The sequence below is a fragment of the Marmota marmota genome, unplaced genomic scaffold (assembly GCF_001458135.2).
Source record: "Marmota marmota marmota unplaced genomic scaffold, marMar, whole genome shotgun sequence".
Classification (NCBI taxonomy): Eukaryota; Metazoa; Chordata; class Mammalia; order Rodentia; family Sciuridae; genus Marmota; species Marmota marmota.
In genome coordinates this window covers 10,015,701-10,032,238 of record NW_026000108.1, presented here as the reverse complement: position 1 = coordinate 10,032,238, position 16,538 = coordinate 10,015,701, and the positions used below count along the sequence as shown (strand labels likewise).

The 16,538-nt window shown below is 39.9% G+C and overlaps 1 long non-coding RNA gene across 1 annotated transcript in view; it reads left to right on the top strand.

Annotated features, from left to right (window-relative positions):
• Positions 1-12,448, top strand: part of LOC125610934 — a 99,874-nt gene extending 87,426 nt beyond the window's left edge. Inside the window, exons 2-3 of the long non-coding RNA XR_007341024.1 lie at positions 4,812-4,951; positions 11,941-12,448. This is a non-coding gene — a long non-coding RNA (uncharacterized LOC125610934). The remainder of the gene's footprint in view (positions 1-4,811; positions 4,952-11,940) is intronic.
• Positions 12,449-16,538: the final 4,090 nt, after the last annotated feature.

Below are 16,538 nucleotides of genomic sequence, written 5' to 3'. Positions count from 1 at the left end.
TTATATAAATTTTCACATGTATTATTGAGAAATATTCTGCTTTGGTTTGAATATGAGGTGTCCCCCAAAAAACTTTTGTGAAAATGGAGGAATGTTTGCAATTGAAATGATTAAACAGTTACCTAATCAGTCCATCCTACTTGAACTGATGGACTGTTAACCACAGGCAGATGAGGCATGGATGGAGGAGGTGGATCACTGGGGGCACATTCTGGAAGAGTTCATCTGACCTGAGTTCCTTCCTCTTCCTTTCTCTGCTTCCTGGCCCATAATGTGGACAATGATCCTCTACCAGGTCCTTCTGCCATGATGTGCTGCCTTACCTTGGACCTAGAGCTATGGACTTGACTTATCACAGACTGAACCTTTAAGACCATGATCTGAAGAAAGGTTTTCCTTTTATAAGTTGTTCTTGTTGGGTATTTTGGTCACAGTGATGCAAAATTGACTAGTACATGCTCTTAATTAAGAAGAAATATTTTGGGAAAAGGGAAATCTTTGAGAAGCTTTAAAGTGTCTGTCTTCTGTCTGCCACCAGTCACCATGAGAGATATTCCCATGGAAAGTGAGATGATGGTTTCCGGAATAGCAAAGGCCAGTATCACTTAGCCACTGAAGCAAGTTGGGTGCAATTAATGAACATATGTATGGCTAAGTGAGAGAAATCAAGAATACCTTGACCCACAGGACAGTGTGGAAGTGGCCAATAGGTTGCCCCTTTCTTCCTTACCTCCCTCCCTTCTCTCTTTCCCTTTTTTCTTCCCTCTCCTTTTTCCATTCCTTCTTTCTCTTTCCTGTTGAACAAAACTATGAAATTTTTGAGTAAATGAATAGACTAAGAGCCCACTGACTTAACTGAATTTCAGTTTCTCAGGGAAATTTCAATGGGTCATGGATGAATTTCAGTTATTGCCTTGAGATTTTGGCAGTGGAGACTGCAGCATATTTCTTCTAGTACTAAGTTGTTACAGGCTGAGTTGCCAGCCCAACTGGAAGAAACTTTGCAATAGATTGCACTTAATGGAGATGAGCATTTCTGAGTAGTGCAAGTGTTCAAGGTGGGAACATATCTGACACTTTTGTATACCACTTTGTGATCTTTTTGGGTCGATATTTATCTTCAGCCACTGAAAATAGACGCTGCTTTCATGCAGGGGCAATTGAACAGTCTCTCCTCAGCCTTGTTCAAGGTACCTCTCACTTTCTTTTTCTCTCACTTTTTTTTTTTTTTGGTGTGGAAGGCGGATAGCAAACATCTCAGCCTTCATACACTTGCTACTTGGAATTGTATGAAAATGATTGCACATTGGGTGAATCCTTGAACAGTTAAAGACAGTAGCTAAAATATAAGCATGACTCCCTTTTGTCTCACAAAAGGATTCTGAGACACATGTATAAATTTCCTCAGAAGACCTCTGCTGTGAGCTGCAATCGCCCTTAGCCTTGGCCATTTGAATCATGCATCCTGGTATTGACTTCCTCTACTTTTCCCTAACCATCCTGAAATCACATTCCTAAGTAAACTATCTCCAGGCAAGTCTTTATGATAGGCTGTACTTCAGGAAACCCAAAATAAGACAGAAGGGATTCTACTTTCCAATTTGGAAATGAGTAAATTCAGGCTTAAAGAAGTTAAGTAACTTACCAAAATCCTAATGTCTAACTCTAAATCCTGTGTTCTTTCCACGATGTAACCGAATACTTTATTCCCTTCATGTAGCTCTTTCTTGCCTTGTTGGGAGATCCTGTCAGCACTGGGGGTAAAAACTTCATTCCACAGAGAGTGCACCAAGCTAGTACTATTGTGCAGAGAGAAGGTAGCCATCTATGTACAGGGTCCTGAGTGACCCAGTGACCTTGTGACAATTTGAGATAAATTCAACCAACCATAGCAGACACCAGGGCACATAGACAAGGCAGTGGGAGGTATGGTCCAGTACTGAAAGTCCCTCCAAGAGATTCCAAACCAGAGGGAGATGCAGTTAAAAGCAAACACTTTCTGTGGACAATTGCTGGGAGTTTACATGTATTGACATGATGGAAGATCTGGGAATGGAAAGAAAAGGAGACTTTATTGACCTAAAAAAATACTGAAAATAAGACCAGTAAACAGCAAGAGGAACACACAGATCACAACTGACTCATGTTGACTGTAGACTAGGGATAATGTGTTTGAAATAGCACATTGATATATTTTCCCACCCATAAAAATTCTAAATTTGTATTTTTTTATGTCTGTATGTATTTGTATAGCTACCCAATGAAACAATGGATTTCAATATTTCAAGGGGATTCAAGGTTTGTATATATACATAATTGAATATTATTACGTGTGTGTGTTTGTGTGTGTGTATATATATATATGTATATATATATATATATATATATATCACATTTTCTTTATCCATTAATCTATCTACATTGGTTCCACAATTTAGCTATTGTGAATTGAGTTACTATAAACATTGATGTGGCTGCATCACTGTAGTATGCTTCTTTTAAGTCCTTTGGGTATAAACCAAGTAGTGGGATAGAGCTGGGTCAAATGATAGTTCCATTAAGAGTTTTCTGAGGAATCTTCATACTGCTTTCCATATTGGTTGCACCAATTTGCAGTTCCAATAGCAATGTATGAGTGTACCTTTTCCCCTACATCCTCGCCAACACTTATTTTTGCTTGTATTCTTAATAGCTGTCATTCTGACTGGTGTGAGATGAAATCTTAGAGTAGGTTTGATTTGCATTTCTTTACTTACTATAGATATTGAACATTTTTTATATATTTGTTGATCGATTATACTATTGATTGGGTTATTTGTTGTGTGTGTGTGTGTGTGTGTGTGTGTTAAGATTTTTGAGTTCTTTGTATATCCTGGAGATTAGTGCTCTATCTGATGTGTGTGTGGTAAAAATTTGCTCCCATTCTGTAATCTCTCTATCTTCTTCACTGATTGTTTCTTTTACTGAGAAGAAGCTTTTCAGTTTGAATCCATTCCATTTATTGATTCTCAATTTTATTTGTTGCACTTTAGGAGTGTTGTTAAGGAAGTAGAGGCCTAATCTGACATGATGAAGATTTGGGTCTACTTTTTCTTTTATTAGGTATAGGGTCTCAGGTCTAATTTCTAGGTCCATGATCCACTTTGTGTTGAGTTTTGTGCATGGTGAGAGATAGAGGCTTAATTTCATTTTTCTGCATATAGATTCCCAGTTTTCCCAGCACCATTTGTTGAAAAGGCTATCTTTTCTCCAATGTATGTTTTTGGTATTCTTTTCTAGTATGAGATAACTCTTTTTATGTGTGTATCTCTCTGTGTCCTCTTTTATGCACCATTGGTCTACAAACCTATTTTTGTGCCAATATCATGTCATTTTTGATACTATAGTTTCATAATATAGTTTAAGTTCTGCTATTATGATGTCTCCTGCCTCACTCTTCTTGCTAAGGATTGATTTGGCTATTCTGGGTCTCTTGTTTTTCCAAATGAATTTCATCATTGCTTTTTTGAGTTATATGAAGAATGTCATTGAGATTTTAATAGGAATTTCATTAAATCTGTATAACAGTTTTGGTAGTATGACAATTTTGACAGTATCCAAGAAGCTTGTAAATCTTTCCATTTTCTAAGGTCTTCTTCAGTTTCCTTCTTTAGTGTTCTGTAGTTTTCATTGTAGAGGTCTTTCACCTCTTTTGTTCCCAAGTATTTTATATTTTTTGAGGCTGTTTTGAATGGGGAAGTTTTCCTAATTTCTCTTTTAGTGGATTCATCACTTATGTATAGAAACGCATTTGATTTATGAGTATTGATTTTATATCCTACTACTTTGCTGAATTAATTTATTAGTTCTAGAAGTTTTCTGGTGGGATTTTTTTGGATCTTATTGATATAGAATCATATCACCAGCAAATAGTGATAGTTTGAGTTCTTCTTTTCCTATGAATATCCCTTTATTTTCTTTTGTCTGTCTGATTGCTCTGGCTAGAATTTCAAGGACTATGTTAAATAGAAGTGGTGAAAGAGGGCATCCCTGTCTTGTTCCAGCTTTTAGAGGGAATTCTTTCAATTTTTCTCCATTTAAATTGATGTTGGCCTTGGCCTTAGCATAGACAACTTTTACAATGTTGAGATATGCTCCTATTATCCCTACTTTTTCTAGTGTTTTGAACATGAGGGGTGCTGTATTTTGCTGAATGCTTTTTCTGCATCTATTGAGATGATCTTATGACTCTTATATTTAAGTCTAATGAATTGTATTACTGATTTCTGTATGTTGAACCAACCTTGCATCCCTGGGATGAACCTCACTTGATTGTGTTGCACTATCTTTTTAATGTGTTTTTGCATTGTCATAATTTTATTGATAATTTTTGCATCTATGTTCATTAGAGATATTGGTCTGAAGTTTTCTTTCCTTGATGTGTCTTTGTCTGGTTTTGGAATCAGGGTGATATTGGCCTCATAGAATGAATTTGGAAGTGGTGTTCTTTTTTTATTTCATGGAATAATTTGAGAATTATTGGTACCGGTTCTTCTTTGAAAGGTCTTGTAGATCTCAGCTGTGAATCTGATCTTGGGCTTTTCTTTGTTGGTAGGCTTTTGATGGTGTCTTCTATTTCATTGCTTGAAATTGATTTGTTTAACTTGTATATATTGTTCTGATTCAGTTTGGGTCAATCATATGACTCTAGAAATTTTTTTGATGTCTTTGATATTTTCTATTTTATCCGAGTACAAATTTTCAATATAGTTTCCAATTGTCTTCTGTACTTATGTAGTGTCCATTTCCTTAGAAATCTCCATTTATTTTAGTGCAGGAAGGGACCAGGAAGGGACAGAAGGAAGAGGAAGCAGTGCAACCTGACCCCTGGCTTCACATTCACCCTGGTGTTGAACACCAGAGGGCCATGGAAGGAGTTGAAAAGTTGGGGTCCATGCCTGACTGAAACAAGGTGAGTCTTTTCACTATCATGGAGTAACCTCAAGCCAACTGTGACTACAAGAGGATAGTCATTGCAATGGTAGGCAGAGATGGGGCCTGGGGCAGAGCTTTCCGGTTTTCTAAAGTTGATCCCTACTTTTCAGAATGGTGGGGACAGCTGAAAGTCAGCCAGCCATCCCAGGGGTGGATGGGGCTTCAGAAGATGGAGTCTCAGATGACACCTAAGGTGGTGGAGGGAACCCAAAGCAAGGCTGGGATGGGATTGTTCCAGAAGTTCTCCTCTTCTGGATTCTCAAAGGCTCCATAGTGGCCAGTGGGAGCTGAGGTGAATCCTAGTGAGCAGGTAGAGAAGGGAAAGCTGCTGCCCATACTGTCTCTGAGCAGGGCACAGGTAGGAACAGCATGCTGTGGGTTTGACAGCTGCTGTGACCCCAGGAGAGGCTGGGAATGTGCTGCCAAAAGACCTGGCACTATGAGCTGGGCAGCCTTTGGACAAGTTCCCTGAGGGAATGTAACCATACAATCCCACAATAGGACATCCTCTCCTGAAGCAATGAGTTTATCTGAAAGGACTCACGGAATGGACCCAGGAGATTGGTTATAGAAAATAAAAGCAGATGCATGTTAAACACATCTGAGCTATAATAGGAAACTATCCTACAAGTGAGGTAATGCTTCATGAACAAATTAAAGCTGTACAAACATGGAATGGAGGGTGTTGTTCTGCACTATTCAAAAGAAAATCCCACTGCTCATATCCTTGGCTGCTCCATGAGAGGTGAGTGACCCACCAAATCCCAGGTGTTAAAGTGACTAAGGTCTGTTGCTGTAACAAAATACTCGATTCTGGGTAATTTGTAAAGAAGAGAGGCTTATTTAACTCACAGTTTTGGAGGTGCAAGACCTTGGCACTGACATCTGCTGTCTCAGGTCAGTGCCTTTTGACTATATCATGTGGTGGAAGATAGTGCCTGCAAGAGGAGAAATCACATGGTGAGAGAAGCCAGAGAGTGGGGAGGTGCCATTCTCTTCTATAACAACCATCAAATAGGGCAGAACTCCTAATGGCATGATCACTTCCACTGCTCTCCACCTCTTAAGTTTTACCACTTCATATCACTGCTCTGAGGACCAAGCTTCAAACACACGAACCTTTGGTGGATACAAACTTAATCTCAACCACCGCAGTGTGTGTGGCCATCTGGTCCCTGTCTGGAACATTCCAGTACCATAGACATTCAAATTTTGAGAATTTTAAATATGTTTAAAATATGATTATAACTTGAGAAATTGTATTCATAAGACAATATGAATAGATGAGTGCAGAATATTAATGTTTTATGTCAGTTTCATTTTGAAATTATAATATTTTAGATATGTTAGATTTAATAAAATATTTTTATTTAACCTGAGTTATCCTGTTTCTTTTTATCATTTTCAATGTGGAAATTAGAAAATGTTGTGTCATATATGCAGCCTGAAGTTGTGGCTTGCTTTATGTTTTAGTCTAAATAACAAAGGAGAAGAAGCAAAAAAGGTGTACATCAGTGCTGTGACCTGTGTGGGGGAGCGCATCATTTCCTCTTCAGATTGGCATATTTGGAGAGTGAAAGCAGGCATTGGTAGATGCTGAGGCAAGGGTCATGAACTGAAGCCATTCTTGCCAAATGAAGATGAAAGGTCATTTTTTCTAGGGAGTCAGGTGCTATTCATGCCACAGAGAAAGGCCAGGTGAGAACCATAAGTTTGTTTTAGGGAGATCATTTTTCCTAGTGTCAAGAAAAAAAATGAAGTTTTGTCACACCTGTTTCATGTTCTTTCTACTCTTAGAACAAACTGACGGCTTCCTATTTCTAAGAGGACAATTTAAGACAAAAAGTATCCAGGCTCCAAAGAATTTCTTGAGTGTTAGAAATTTTTATGAAGCATGTGGATGTATTAACTTACGTACATTAGAAACACATGATTGCATTTCCTTTTAAAACACGTACACACTTAAAACATAATGGGAAAAGGGCTTGGCAGATGGTTTTCTAAATCCCAGTGTTTTCATGCACATACACCCTCACAGGCACTTAGAGGATGCTCTTCCCACACAAAACCAGCAGCTTTCCTCTGTCAGCAGAGCTGGGCTCTTTATGGATGTTCACCCAGAGTCTAGCACTTTGGGTCAGAGGATCAAGGATCCTAAAAAAATAAACACTTTCCTGAACTCAAAAAACTTAACACCCCCAAACCAATAACCCAATCAATAAATGGGCAAATTAACTATACAGGTCCTTCACAGAAGAAATGCAAAGGGTCAAAAAATATATGTAAAAAAAGGTTCAACAATTCTAGCAATCAGAGAAACGTAAATTAAAGCTACATTTTTAATTTTAAAACTCCACTCAGAATATCAGTTATCAAGAATACAAGTAACAATAAATGTTGACGAGAATGTGGGGGAAAAGGTACACTCATACCCTGCTTGTGGAACTGCAAATTGTTGCAACCAATCTGGAAAGCAGTATGGAGATTCCTTGGAAAACTGGGAATGGAATTACCATTTGATCCAGCTACCCTGCTCCTTGGTTTATACCCACAGGACTTAAAAACATACTACAGTAATGTAGCCACATCAATGTTTGTATCAGCTCAATTGACAATAGCTCAGCTGTGGAACCAAACTAGGTGCCTTGCAAAAGATGAATGGGTAAAGAAAATATGGTATATACACAATTGAATATTACTCAGCCATAAAGAAGAATGAAAGTATAGCATTTGTTGGTAAATGATGGAACTGGAAAACATCATGCTGAGTGAAATAAGCCAGTCCTCAAAAACCGAAGGCCAAATGTTCTTTCTGATATATAGATGCTTACCCACAGCAAAAGAGGATAGGGAGGGGAGGAATAGAGGTTCATTGGATTAGATAAATGGGAATGAAAGGAAGGGAGGTGGGTGGGAATAGGAAAGACAGTAGAATGAGTTGGACATCACTTTCTTTTGTTCATATGTGAATACATGACCAGTGAAATGCCGCATCATGTACAGCTACAAGATTGGAATCCTAATTAGAATAAGTCATACTCTACATGTGTGTAATCTGCCAAAATACACTTTATTGTCATGTATATATAAAAAGAAGAAATAAAAAAGGTTGTTTTAAAAAACACACCAAGGGCTGGGGATGTGGCTCAAGCGGTAGCGCGCTCGCCTGGCATGTGTGCGGCCCGGGTTCGATCCTCAGCACCACATACAAACAAAGATGTTGTGTCTGCCGATAACTAAAAAATAAATATTAAAATTTTCTCTCTCTCTCTCTCACTCTCTCTTAAAAAAAAACAACAAACCACCAAACACATTTCAAAGAGAATTAAAACCACTTACCACAGTAGAAAAAAATAAATAAATAAACACTTTGCTTAGTCTGAGTTTTCAAAGGAAGGTAGGAAAATCTGACTGAAGACTCCAGCACAGCCCAGTAAGTCTTTGTACCTCCATCTGCATTCTCCTCCCACTCTTCCTCTTGGATAAATGTGATGATTCCTCTACTGACATGTCCCATCCTTCCTATTCCCAGCAGGTTCCTTTGCTGCCCTGGGAGACTCAGTTCAATCTTTCTCCCTTCCCTGACTCTAAGCAGGCCTTTCCTCGTAGTCTCAAGGAGGATTGGCTCCTCCACCCAGACCCTGGAGACTTCATAAAACCTTTATGGGAGTGTTTCTTCTTAATGGACCATGCTCTTGGTCACCTCGACCACCTCCTCATTCTGCATGAGCTCCTTCAGGGAAGGAAGGACCTGTGTTTCCTCCAGGTGGCATCTCTGGGGAGTGCCATGTCTTACTGACCTTCCCTATATATGGAGTCCTTCCCATCACTGAAAAGTCATTCTGATATACAAGAAATGCAACATGACAAAACCCCAAGGACAATGACAGGTGACTAGGAAGTGCCCCGATTGTCCATGAAGACCTTGATGTTTGCAAGACTGAGCAACTTTCCCAAGCATCACTTGGTTTGGAATTTCAGGCATTTTTTTTTTTTTCTCACTAAACATGCCTGTTTGGCTGAATTGAACACAGATGCTTCAGGTCACAGACAGACACATTTTGAATTTTGGATCTGATCTTAGATTTAAAAAAAAGGGTTTTACTCCAATGAAGGCTGATGGTAAGAAGCTCATATAAAGTAGTGAGACTTTAGCACAGAATTCTCAAAGGAAGTATTTCATGTTATGAGGGAGGGGCTTAAGGTCTCAATGGGGCTCATGAAGTCCACGAAGCCCTATATTTGTGGTAACATTTAGTGTCTATGTGAGTCACTTTGTGCCTGGGTGTGACTGTGAAGAGAATACAAAGCATGGCCACCAGGGTGCCTAAGGGCCCTTCTGCCCAGACAGAGGGGATGCCGGGCACCTCCTTGGGGATCAAGCTGCTGCCATTTGGGCTAGTTTCCTCCTGCAGGCCCCCTTCCAGGCCAGGGGCTGGCAAGGCCTGGAGGAGGGGTCCCTGGGGCTCCCTGGCATCCTGTGTATTAACACTCTTGCCTTGCAGACCCGCTAATCCCTCCCGTAAGCTGCTTGGCTCAGCTCCTTTGCCAGATCTGATAGGAGGATTTAACCTTTCCTTTTTCCCTCTTGGCACACACTCAATGGAATCCAAATAAAGAATTAAAGAGACTTGAAAGGGACTTTCCATTACCAAACAATTCGGTTTAAATTTCCGACCTTTCCTCTACCTTTTTTTTTTTCCATTCCCTTCTTTCTTCCTCCCCAACATTTGGGAGTCATGGCTGGCACAAATACCCTGGGGACGTGTGGAGAGCCAGAGACCAGGAACGTGAGTGGAATTTTCCAAATTAAGGCGGCTTATTGGCTTTTGTTGCCAAGCGAGCTGGGGAGGCCTGGCTTTGGGGGAACGCCTGGGAACAGGAGTGCTCTGACATCTGGAAGAGGGTTTGGCTTTTATGGCATTAGCCACACAGGCTCTGGCTTCATGGAACACTTAGCATTTTTTCTGCAATTCACCAGACACCCTCCTCATTCTGAGTCCTTCCTGCTGTTGCTCCTGGAACATAAATCCAACAAGTCTTAACTGAACAGCTATGGGATCAGAAGCTGCTCCACCATCTCAGGGTAATAACAGTAGCTAATGTTTATGAGGAGCTGATATGTGCCAAGCATTACGCTGGCCCCACAATACTAAGGGGTGGGTCCACCATCTTTCCCCATTGGGTAGTTGAGGATTCTAGGACCCAGTGAGGAAAGCATAGCTTCAAGTTCTCCCGGACAGGATGTAGAAGAACTAGAATGCAAACCAGGCAATCTGTCTCAAGAGCCAGAAAAGAATAACCAGAGTGGAACGGAAGCTTCTCACAGGGCCAGGAACATGAAACACAACCAACAAATTTTCCTTATGGCAATGAGGAGAAAGAACTGTCAAAATAAAGCTAATATATGCTTTTGATCTTAGTTTTAAGAATAGCCTTTTGTTTCTTTTTAGCATGATGATAAAGTAATAATCCATGTTTATGGAAACGATTTCAAAATCATTCCCACCAAAGATGCCAGGTATGGATGATTTTATATGATGGTTCTTTCAAATGGACTAGAAATGTTAATTGACATTCTGTACACGCAGATCTGGAGTTTGGATGGAAGTATTTAATAATTCTTTATAATAACAAGAGCTGACATTTATAGAGTGCTTACCAAATGTCAGTTAGTGTTTGAAGCTCTTTGCCTATGTTAGCTCCTTGTCATTTTCCCAATAGTCCTGTGAATTAATTCCAGTTATTATTTTCCTTTTTCATATATATATAATTTGAAGTAACTTACCTGGGATCATGAACAGTTAGCTAGTAGCAGAGTGGGATTTCTATTCCATGAAGTATGGTTCCAAAGCCTGACCTCTTAGTAACCCATGCAGCAGGGTTAGGAGTTCCTACTTTTGTGATTATTCTTTTCTATGTTTGTCTATTGGTCAATGTTGCACATGCCAATCACCGTTCAAGATTTGGAAATAGCGGCACGTGTTTTTTTCCCAGGAACTGCAACAGAAGTTAAAGCAATTTACGGCAAAGCCTGAGAACAGACAATGAGAGGTGACTGAAACACTAGGGGGCGTGATTGAGAGTTGGTCTTGCCTAGTAAAAATCCACTCCATCCTGACAGTGTCTCCAGATAGGAAGGTTTCTACCAGCATTCGTTTAAGAAAGGAATGAATGGTCAATATGTACAGAGGATCACTAGTACTGAGAGTAGAATATGGTAAGACTCTTTAAAAACATTTTCTTTGTTCTTTTTAGGTATACATAACAGTAGAGTGTATTTGGATGTATTATACGTATATAGAATATAACTTATCCTAATTCGGATTCCATTCTTGTGGTTGTACATGGAATGGAGTTTCATAATCCCTCGTGTATTCATATAAGAACACAGGAGAGTTATGAAATAAATTGTAGGGTTTGTGTTTTGTTCAATCCCAATAGCTTTCTGGAAAGCAGTGCCATGTCCATCGTAGACAGGTAAAACTACAAACAGTAACAGCAGCAAGAGTGACAGATCAATCTGACAATTGCTAGGTGGTATCAGGTGCCTTCCTGTTGCTCAGTCAGGGCCATCCGGTGCTGAGTACTGGGGCTTGGAGCACACTTCTGTATTTCCTTGACAATTCCAAACATGGGAAAAAATCCTTTATAGCAACACAATATCATTTGTCTTTTGGAGCTAATTTGTACTGAACCATGCTCTCCTTGAACTGGCATCTTGTATTATTCTGACAGAAAAAATAAATAAATACTGTAGTGGCCCAAGCTCATGTCGGGAACACACTAACTGAGCTGGACTATGGGTTTGAGCCCCAACTCTTTCTAACTGTGTGACATTGGTTAAATCATTCAACTTCTTTAAACTTCTCTGTGCTCATTTTCACTGGTATATAGTAAGGACTCAATAACTTATTTACTGAAGCAAATGGATGGCTTCATTAAAAAGGGGTTTTCTTCTTTCAGGGTTGATCTAACAACAGTGACAACGATAAAAGCAAGACTGGGTATTGGAAGTCAAGACTGGGCAAGTGGAGCCTTCTCTTCATGTCATAGACAAGGAGAACCCTGAGCATGCAAGACAGAAGACTTCCTTTTGGTTTGTCTTCAGCGTTTCTGCCGATGTGTTCGTGGTCCTGTGTTCCATGTCTGCAGTCTGAAGGGAAAACCCCATGCACCATCAGCCTAAGAAAAGGCACAGGCTCAACTCTGAAGGCTCTCTCTTTCCACTCTTGAATAATAGCTAGATAAAGCCAATCTCAAACCTTAGTAGTCCACTAAGAAGGTTACAAAATATATATTTACGAATTCATCTCAGACTGTATTCCAGCCTGCCATTAGGATTTTGAAAGCATGTGCATGTTGTATTGTGGCTGCTAAAGTTCATGTCTGCTACTATTATTCAATCTGCTAAAAATTGTCATTTAATTTAATAATATGATGAAAGCCTAAAAATAAATGACATGAATTATTATATAATGTCTCTTTCCACCCACTCACTCCACAGAGTCCCTCCTTATTTGGAGACCTTTAATATTCTAGGAACATAGTTGAATCTTACACACCCACAGACTCTCCGAAACCTCATTACAATACAGCTATCTGGGTCTCTAATAGAGTTCGGTAATTTTAGACCTCACCAGGGATGCTAACTACTAGCATTCTAAGCAGATCTTCTTAAGCTGATAGAAGACATGCATCCGATAAATGCATTAGTCTTTTACAGAAATACGTTATGTATAAGTAAGATCTCTCTAAGCATTTGTGCACTGATTGATGTGTGCAGAAGATAGAGTGAGTATTCCTTGAAGGCTAATACATGCAAGGTTCTGTGTCAAATGCTTTCCATGCATGTTTTAGTCATCTATTACCACAACTTAGAAGCTTAAAGCAGAGCATGTTCATTATCTGTCAGTTTCTCTGGGTGAGAGTCTGAGCTGGCCCTCTGGTCAAGGACTCTCAAGATTGCTATCAAGATGTCCACTGGACTGGCAACTCAGGGAAGCATCTGCCTCCAGGCTTTCTCAGGCAGGCTGATTCCTTTGGCTGCATAACTGAAGTCCCTGGCTTACTACTGACTGCCCACTGGGAGCCACCCTCAGCTCCTAGGGCTGCCCTCAGTTCCTGCCACTTGGGGCTTCCATGGACCGTTTCCAATATGGCTGTGTGCTTCTTTAGGCCAGCAGGGGAATCTCTCTCTCTCTCTCTCTCTCTCTCTCTCTCTCTCTCTCTCTCTCTAAACAAAGACTTCTATAATGGAACTTAATCTCTAGAGTGACAGCCCTTGCCTTTCACATACTCCATTGGTTAGAAGCAGGTTCCAGGTCCCTCCCATGCTCAGGAGGAAGAAGTTATACAGAGGACACCAGAGGCCAAAGATTCAGAAGGCCATGGTAGAATTTTTTTCTTCCAAAATGTATAACCTCATTTAATCCTCACAGTAGCCCTCAGAGACATATCCTTTTATAATTATTTAGCATTCAGAGGCAAGGAAGCAGGGAAATCTAGGAGAGCAGAGACAACCCATCCAGATGGATGTCACAGCAAAACCCTGCGACTTTACCACCTGCTTTCAAACCACATCTTTGCTTCTGCTTTACATAACAGACTGAGGAGGTTTTGTTTGCAGGATGCTGGATTCTGTCCCCATATTTACCTTTTTTCTTTTTATCCTGACAATCTGTTGCAGGGAGCTGTCATAATCCCTGTTTTATAGAATATAAAACTGACTCTTTGCAACTTTCAGCAAGTTGTTTAACATCCCTGAGTTTCATCCTACTCATCTATAAGAGGGAGACAATAGCAACTCATTAACTCATTGATTGCATTGTGAAGACTAGATGAAGCACTATGTACACAGGACTTTTTTTTTTTTATACCAGGGATTGAACCCAGGAGTGCTCAACTACTGAGCCACATCGCCAGCCCTATTTATATTTTATTTAGAGACAGGGTCTCACAAAGTTGCTGAGGCTGGCTTTGAACTCATGATCCTCCTGCCTCAACCTCCTGAGCCACTGTGCACAGGATTTTGAGAATTGACCATCTCCATTAGTAACTCAATAAATGCTATTAACTATTGATTTGGGCCTCCAAGTGAATTTTGCCTAAATCAGTATGTTTAAGATTAAAAATTTAACAGTTTGAGAGTAGATCAAGTTATTTTTAAGAACCTGTGTTTCTTCTGCTTCTGTCAGGTACTGGAGAAATATTTTGTACCTGCCATTCTGTTCCTGATAGCTTCTTATTTCAGGTACACTCTTTTTCACTTATTCCCATAAGGGTCTTTTGGACGTTAACCAAAACTTGTGTTGTCTTCACAGCCATTGTATGTCACAGGTGTTTTTTCTGAGGACTGTTGGACCTTGTTACCCCATCCATAGCCTTTACTTCTTCTGTTAATGAGCTCTCTAGTCATTGTGACCAAAGTACCAGACAAGAACAACTTAAAGGTAGAAAGGCTTATTTTGACTCGTGGTTTCAAAGGTCTCAGTCCATGGTTGGCAGGCTCCATTGCTCTGAGCCTGAGATGAGGCAGAAGGGCATGGGGAGGAAAGCCGACAAGCTCATTGCAGCCAGGGAACAGAGAGAAGGTAAGGGAGAGGGATAAGGTGTAGTTCCAGAGGTCATGCTCCCCATGGCCTTCTTTCCCTACCATGCACCACCTGCCCACAGTTTCCACCACCCCTCAGTAGTCCATTCAGCTATCAATGGATGAATCTGTTGGTGAGGCCAGAGCCCTCATTATTCCATCATTTCCCTAAGCCCCATTTCTGGACATTGTTGCACTGGAGATCAAACCTTCAGATCGTGAGCTTGGGGGAACATTTCATACTCAAACAACAACATTCTTCCATTTTCTTTTCTCCTTTGGCTTTCCCCACTGGGGCCTGGGAAATAGATGTAAGGTTTCATCTCAGTTTTCTTCTTTCCCTTCCAGTAGGACTCAGTGAGTGCAGGTTAAACAGAGAATTCAGTCCCTCAGTCAAAGTGTTCTCATAGATGATGCTCTCCAGATGCAGAGAATAATCAGTACTAGTCTCTATCCTCCAAGTTTATGGAAGATAAAACTAGAAAGTCTCCCCCAAGCATAGAGAATCACCAGGGGAGAATCACCAAGCAGGATGAATTCTCCAGGGGGTTTCCTGAAGTTAAAAAGGATCTAGTAATTAGGGTCTGGTGACAATATGGATTTCTAGAAAAAGCCTTAGTCTTGACATTGAACAAGCCTGGGCTCTAGTACCAGCTCTGCTTCTTGCTAGCTGTGTTTGTTATCTGAATTTCAGTTTCCTTATCAGTAAGAGAAGGTCAGTAGTAATCCCCTCCTCAGATACTGCTGTGATGCCAAAATAATGAAACCAAAGTGAGTTTTGAATTGAAAAGGACATTGCAAATGGGAATTATGATACAGAAATGAGATAAATTGCAGAAAAACAAAGACTTGAGAAAATCAAAAACTTGAGAAAAATTAACTGACTTTAAATTTTATCCCAAGGAAATTACCACCTCACCATCTTTTCCTCTCTGATGTAATTTCTTTAAAAATTTGATCCTACTATAGACATGTAATTTTTTCTTTTTATCAGAGCATCATACTTATACATAGTATTTGGTTTCCTATTGACATTATTATACATACAAGGAATATTTGATTTCAATCCCCAATTCCCCTCCCCATTTCTTCTTCATCTCTCCTCCTTTACTCTTTCCTCTGCTCTACTGATCTTCCTTTCACACCTTTATTCATTCATTTATTTTTGAAAATATTTTGGTGTGGTTGATTGAACCCAGAGGCATGTTATCTCACTTTTCATTTTGAGATAGGGTCTCACTGTGTTGCTTAGGGCCTTGCTAAGTTGCTGAAGCTGGCGTTGAACTTATGATCCTCTTCCATTAGCCTCCCAAATTGCTGGGATTACAGATGCGCACCACCACACCTGTGTTCATTATTTTTAATTAGTACTTTCTACATATACATAAAGGGGATATTTCCTTTGATCTCTCTCTGTCTCTCTCCATATATATATGGCTATATATACATTTTTTTTTCCTGGATATTAACCCCCTGTTAGAGGAGTAACTGACAAAGATTTTCTGTATATACATATATTTCCTCCCTCCCTGCTTCTCCTTCCCCTACTTCTACTCCACTGATCTTTCCTATGTTTTGTGATGTCTGATCCCCTTCCACACTGCCTTCTTTCCCTTAATTTTGCTTTAGCTCCTAAATATGACATAAAACATTTGACCCTTGATGTTATGAGCGTGGCTTATTTCATTTAGGATGTTCCCCCCCCCCCACACACACACACACGTTTTTATCCATTTATTAGCAAATATCACTATTTCATTTTTCTTTATGACTAAGTAAAGCTCCATTGTATACACAGACCACATTTACTTGATACGTTTATCTATTGATGGGCATCTGGATTGATTCCATAATTTGGCTGTTGTGAAATGTGCTGCTACAAACAGTGTAGTGGCTTTGTCACTTTGGTGTGCTGATTTTAGTTCTTTTGTATAATACCAAGTAGTGGGTCATATGGTGGTTTTATTCTTAA